Consider the following 7,328-nt stretch of genomic DNA (forward strand, 5'->3'; position numbering starts at 1 on the left):
ATATATATATATATATATATATATATATATATATATATAGACTTGTACACTTTTTTAAATATTTACCTTTACTTACTTTGAAATTGCACATTAAGATCTCTTGGAAAAAAAAAAAGAGCTTTTTGAAATCCACTTAAGCAAACTAGTTCTGTGTCTCTTTATAATTCCTTTTGCATCCTCTTGTCTTTTTATTTTTTTTGTCTCCATATGCATAATTTTAGTTTTCTATTTGGCAAAAATATCATAAAAGTCCTGCCAGACTTGACCATAAACAAAGCAGGAACATGCCACAGCCATTGTCACTTGATTTAACAATATAATTTGAATAAAAATAAAAGAATAACACATGTTGGAGCTGCATACGATCTTGTATTTGGGTGGCTGCAGGTCTTAACCCATGTTGTGACGGTAAGGACATCCAGCATTAAACAAACTAACAAATATTTTACGTGAGTTTACCCGCTGAAGTGACCCCTGCAGAAGGCAGCGGGTGAAAGAACAAAAACAACAATGTATATGTGTATCTGCATATGTAATAATGACAATGCAATGTGAAATTTATGCCATTATCAGGGTAATTTATCACTGAGCTACAACTGTTGGAAACTTTTTAAGGATTCAACGTTATGAGAAAACAGACAGAAGCTCAGTCGCTGTCCGACTGAATTTAAAGTGAACCATGTGATCTTGTCTTGAGCAGACAGTTTTTAACAGTCAGGACATTGTGCATAGCTTGTTAAACTCTACTCTACACTGTGCACATTCCCCCCTTAGCACCCATGGTACCCTCTCCCAGATAACTTTACACCAAACCTGGAAATCATGATTTATTCTGTGGGAGTGCATTCCTGAAATGAAGATAGCCATGTTTGTGCCATCCATCCATCCATTATCTGTGCCCACTTTTTTCTTTCGGGGTTGCGGAGGTCAATGGTGCCCATATCCAGCACACTACACAAGAGGCGGGGTACAGGACAGGTCTCCAGTCCATCACAGGGACATATAGAGACAAACGAGACAAACAACCATTCACTCTCTCACTCACACCTAGGGACAATTTAGAGTTACCAATCAGCCTAACATGCATGTTTTTGTTCTGGAGGAGGAAACCAGAGTATCTGGAGAAAACCCATACATGCATGGATAAAACAACCAATTTCACCCAGAAAGTTCCCCAGCCAGAATTGAATCTGTCGACCTTCTCGCTGAGAGGGAACGGCTCTACCAACTGAGTCACCATGTTGCCGGTAGCACCACTTTTTCATGACTAATGTGCATTACTGATGTGTTTCTAATTAATTTCAGTTCAGTTCAGTTTACTTATATAGTGTCAAATCACAACTGAAGTCATCTCAGAGCACTGAACAGAACATTTTTGAACGTGTTCCAAACTGAAGCAACATCCTGTAAATTTATGTGACTCAAACAAGGAAATTGAGAACTTTATTGAACATTTTCAGACATTTTGGAGACTCACTTCTAAGCAATGAGTTAGTATCAGTTTCAGCCAAGTAAAATAACATCTTGAAGTTTACTGAACCTCAATTCATGGATTCTAAGAAAAAGTTGATTTCAGAGCTGCTTTAATCATCACCAACATTTAACGTCATCTGTTAAATCATCATTCTGCATCAAGGTGCAGAAGTGGTGGATGTTGGAGTATTTCTGTATTCCTCTTTTCACTTTATTCCTCTTTTTTCTGTAATTCTTCTTTCTTCTGGATCTGAATTACTTTTTTTTTTTTGGATGATAGTTTACTGTGGGATCAGATGTGCAGCTGGAAGGATTTTTACTGATTGATTTTTTTTTAATTTTTGGACATTTATTATGATACGTAACCATAACAACAAGGTGTTCATTTTTTTTTTACAACCTGGAGCAGCTGACTCACATCTCAAAAGCTCAAATAATAGACTTACCTCAACTACAGCTGGGAAACAAGTTGGATGAACTCCAAGCCCTAACAAGGATCCATCCAGAGTACCAGTAATGCAGTGTTACGTGTTTCACTGAGACATGGCTGCAGGATCATATCCCCAACTCCAGCATTTTCCTGCCAGGCTTTCTGACCATACGAGCAGACAGAGGTTTAAAGAGAAGTGGCAAAAACAAAGGAGTCCGGATATTGAACTGTTAACACGGCTTGTGACAACAAGAAGACCAGAATCATCCCTGGCACCTGCAGCTGGCTGTCCGCAACGACATGGAGCTCAACAAGCTGCTGGGAGGAGGGACCATCAGTCAGGGAGGAGTTATGCCCATTCAGACAGTCCTGCTGCCCAAGAAGACCCAGAAACCTGTCTAGTCCAAGTAGATGGATCAACATCTGCAAACAGTTTCTTCAGATCCATTGTAAGATAGACCACTGAAAGAGATCCTTCCTGCCCACAGCCATCAGCATCTATAACAGCTCTAATGGAACCAGGATAATGAATTATTAACATTTAATTTCCCTTTGGGATTAATAAAGTATTTTTGAATTGAATTGAATTAAAAGCATCACCATGGTCACATTCACATTAGCTGTTAGCCCGTCAGTCTTGGAGAACTAAACTATTCTCTCAAACTGACATTGGTCAAAGAGCATTAGCACATACAGCCACGATGCCTCCATCTTTCATTAAAGCTGCAGAAAGACAGGGTTTCCAGCTTTTGACTGCATGGACTTTGTTAACTTTTGAAACTGGCCTCAGGGGTGTAGAGTGAGTCGGTTATTGAGTAAGCTCAAATCAGCTCGTCTGACCTCCCAAAGGGAATGCAGGTGTTTGTTACCTGAGGTTAGCTATGTTTAGACATGAGCTTCAAACAAAGCAGAGCACACCAACTGAGCTCCCTCGCTCCCCGAGGATGACCGGCACGCTGCTTCAGTGAAGGGCTCCCTGACCAGGCAGCACTCGGCTCGGGGAGCAGCCAGCTGCCCAAACATCTGCCTTAAAGCCCTGACGACTTGAGCAGAGTGAGGCAATAAAGTTAAGAGGCAAACAATGACACATCCTCATGACTTTATACCATACCATACCATTTTATTTATAGAGCACTTTAAACAGCGACAAGGCCAACCAAAGTGCTGTACAGACAGAATAACAGGTAACACACAAAGCAAAATACAAAATGAAGTAAATCAGAATATAGACATAACAACGATGCAGATAATGACGACAAACCAGTGTGGAGCATACAGGATCAAAACACAGATCATCTTGTGTTGAAAGCTACCGAATAGTAGTGGGTTTTTAAACGGGACTTGAAGACCGAGAAGGAGGGGTCATGTCTGACAAGCAGAGGTAACTCGTTCCAAAGTCTTGGTCCTGCTACAGAGAAGGCTCTGTCCCCTCTGCGCTTAAGACGAGTTCCTGGAACTGTGAGGAGCAACTGGTCTGCTGACCTCAGGGAACGTGGTGGGACATACGATTGTAGCAGATCAGAGAGATGGGGAGGGGGGGGGGGGCAAAACTGTTCAGTGATTTCTAGACTTTATAGTCCTGCTTACACATCACTACACACATGTGAACCTGGGCTCAGCAGGAAAAACGCTCTTGGGTCAGATTGTTTGTAACTAGACAGAGGGTGTGGGGGTATAGGTAATTATGACCAGTGTGTTTTATGTTTTTATTTTCCGCTGCAGTAAATGGATGGTATTTGCCACTCTGCTCAAAAATATCACAAACCACTGAACAGATTTTAAAGGAACGTTCAAAAGTCATTTATTGCAAACATTTTGAGTTAAACGGTTTCAAGATGGCTGCCACAGCTGAGCAAACTTAGCAAGCACAAAGACAGCTATAGTTTAGCCTGTTTTATGTTTACTGAGCTAAAATGTTGTATGTTGGTAGCTGACAGCTGTCCCTAACGAATACTTCAGTTGCTGAAGTGCTGGAGAACAGATCGTCATCAGACAAGATCTGTTTTTAAACATTGCCATTAACTTTTGGAGTCAACTTTAGTTGTCTGTTAGCAAAATATCTCGTGAACTACAAGATGAATTTCCACAAATCTTTTAGAATGTAATTATCAGATAAACATTGACAACTTGTAGTCAACACAATTCAAGATGACCTCCACAATCAGCTGAATTTGGGAAACACACAAATAGCTCAGAGTCTAATAATTTTACAGGTACTGAGTTGAAATGTTGAGTAGCTGAGCATCAACACAAACAAGTCCTTTCAGTTGTATACTTTATGCAAGATTTTTGCTCAAAAAACAGTTTTTTATGTTTGTTAACAAAATATGTCTAACGATTGTGTGGATTTGAATGAACTTCTTCACCAGTAATTACTGTTTGTACCCTACTGCTGTAAAATACTTAAAATCAGCCCAATTTAAGATGGCCGACACAGCTAATCGTTTTAGCTAACACAAAAATGGCAAAAAAAAAAGGTCAATTTTACAAATATGTAGCCAAAGTTAGGATCCATAAATGGTTGTTTTACTTTCACATGGGGGGTAGCTAGAGAAAGTAAAAAAAGAAGCAAAACTTTTTTCTTTTTTTTTTTATTTAGCAGCAAATACATCTGCAGCTGCTCTAACTCCAAAATAACCTCCCAGAGAACTTCAAAGTCACAGTAAACTGAGATTGGCAAGAAAACTGAAAATACTAACTGATATGAACCTGTGTCCCTAACTCCGGCGCTTCCCACATCACATCCTACTAGGCTGATGAAACGAAAGAAGTCTCACAGGCAGGTTTACTCATTGCTCAGAAACAGAGATGCTCCAACGTGTTGCCCTTTTTGTTTTCTATTTCTAAGAAGAGATGGAGACAAGTTAACTTTTCTGCTTTCACGAGGAAGAAGGAAGTTTGAAAAACTGGTCAGCAGTCTGACTGTGTCAGTACTCATCATCTTGATAGTGTTTGTTGTTTGTGTTGTTGTCATTAACACATCTCTCTCAGCATCGTGACTGTTTTCCTGTGATTAATAAGCTCTTCAACATGTCCATCGTTATCACTTTAGTCATGGAAATGCAACAAAAACAGTCAAGTCAAAGGACAAAGTGCTTTTTTTTCATTTAGCCTTTGGTAAAGGTAGTCTCATTGAGCCACAATAACTCATTTTCAAGAGCGACCTGTTTAGGGAGCAGATGAGGGTTAAGGGCCTTGCTCATGGGCCCAGGGTGGGGCGAATGAGGGTGGGGGCAGGTGTGGGTGCTTCACCTACCCCACCCACATTTTTTATGTTGTCGGTACCGGGGCTTGAACTGGCGATCTCATCAAGAGATACTTATGTACCTTATGCACAGCAGTGCATCTGATATGTGTTTACAGTATGTACTGAAATACATCTGATACATGCTATACAGTATGTACTAAAGTACATCTGATATTTGCTTTACAGTATGTACTAAAGTACATCTGATATTTGCTTTACAGTATGTACTGAAGTACATTTGATATGTGCTTTATAGTATGTACTACAGTACATCTGATCTGTTCTTTACAGTATGCACTGAAGTACATCTGATATTTGCTTTACAATATGTATTACAGTACATCTCATACATGCTTTGCAGTATGTAGCCTAATGAAGTACATCTAACATGTGCTTGACAGTATGTACTGCAGTACATCTGATATGTGCTTTACAGTATGTACTGAAGTACATCTGATATGTGCTTTAAAGTATGTACTGAAGTGCATTTGATACATGCTTTGCAATACTACAGTACATCTGATATGTGCTTTACAGTATGTACTGAAGTACAACTGATACATGCTTAACAGTATGCACTGAAGTACACATGTAAAGTGCTTTACAGTATGTACTGAAGTACATCTGATACATGCCTTACAATATGCATTACAGTACATCTGATATGTGCTTTACAGTATGCATTGAAGTACATCTGATACATGCTTAACAGTAGGCACTGAAGTACACATGTAAAGTGCTTTACAGTATGTGCTGAAGTACATCTGATACATGCTTTACAATATGCACTGAAGTACACCTGATACATGCTTAACAGTATGTTCTGAAGTGCATCTGAAATGTGCTTTACAGTATGTGCTGCAGTAAAACTTTTCATTAATTCAACCTTTATTTATACAGTATAGTATCATTCTGATATGTTTGGTTTTTTTACAGTATGAACTGCAGCACATCTGAAACTTGCTTTTCTCTCTACCCAAACAACTTTGTTTGTAAGAATTACTTGATCAAACGGTGCAGATAAATTCAAAATCTATGTTCATCCTGATCATCACTCACTGTTAAAGGCAAAAGAGCAATGTTTGTGTTAGTGTCTTTGTGTTTGTTTGTCTGTTTACAAAATACCTCATGAGCCACAGGAACAATTTTGAAACTTCAGAAAGCATGAGATGTGCATCTATAATTGATTTACTTTTGGACTTGTCTTCATATAAGATGTCTTCCACCAGGAATATACCTTAAAATCACAAAAGTTTCTGCAAATTGTGAGATGTTATTAATTACAAATTTGGCATGACCCTTTCAAAGCAACACTGTCTAAAATAGAGCACTGAATGGATTTAAAGAGTCTTTAAATCCATTCTGGTCGATCTATGTACATCTGCAAGTCATGAACTTTTGTGTGAACAGTCAAAGACGACTGCCACACCTAATGAGCTTTAGGCAACACACAGAAAGCTATAACGTGATCAAATTAAACATATTTAGCTAACATTTAGAGTGGTAGTAGCTGAGACATCCTAAACCTATGCTCTAAGCACTAACACATCTTAACATGTAAAAACAATTTTTTAAACAAAATTGACATTACTTCATTTGCCTTTAATCCTCAGATGATATAAATAAAGTTTAATTACCATATATAGCATGTCATAGATATTATATTGCCAAGTGATCCTCTTATATATATGAATATTAGGGGTGCACGATAAATCAGCTGGCCGATTTAGGCTGATTTATCGGCCCCGATTTCCTTTGGGAAAATCAGAAATCGGACGATACATGAGCTGCATGATGCACGAGAAACCTTTTACTGATTTCTTAAGTTTTAACAACAATTGTCTGAAATTCATTTATATTTCAGAGCACTACCTCATGGCCAGTTAAAACAAGTTTGTATTATTTCTAGGATATTGTTCAAGGGTCTGTTTTTCAACAAAATAAGATTAAAATTTAAGGTGCATTGTGGCCTTATAACGCCTGACAGTGTCGATTATAAAACAAAATCAGTATTGTCCAATATCTGAATCGGCAGGTCAGACTTTTTAGAAATCGGTGATCTGTGATCGGCCAGAAAACTGCAATCGGTGCACCCCTAGTTTGACCACTATGTGTGTGCTGCTTGTGGGACAGTTTGTTGTGGCTCCTCGGACTGATGAAGTCCTTGGGATGAAGGAC

At 38.7% G+C, this 7,328-nt stretch overlaps 1 protein-coding gene across 1 annotated transcript in view; it reads left to right on the forward strand.

Annotated features, from left to right (window-relative positions):
• Window positions 1-7,328, forward strand: part of kirrel3b (kirre like nephrin family adhesion molecule 3b) — a 314,289-nt gene that overhangs the window by 60,287 nt on the left and 246,674 nt on the right. The window lies entirely within an intron of this gene.

Source organism: Nematolebias whitei, chromosome 6 (assembly GCF_014905685.2).
Source record: "Nematolebias whitei isolate Nwh7 chromosome 6, NemWhi1, whole genome shotgun sequence".
NCBI classification, from domain to species: Eukaryota; Metazoa; Chordata; class Actinopteri; order Cyprinodontiformes; family Rivulidae; genus Nematolebias; species Nematolebias whitei.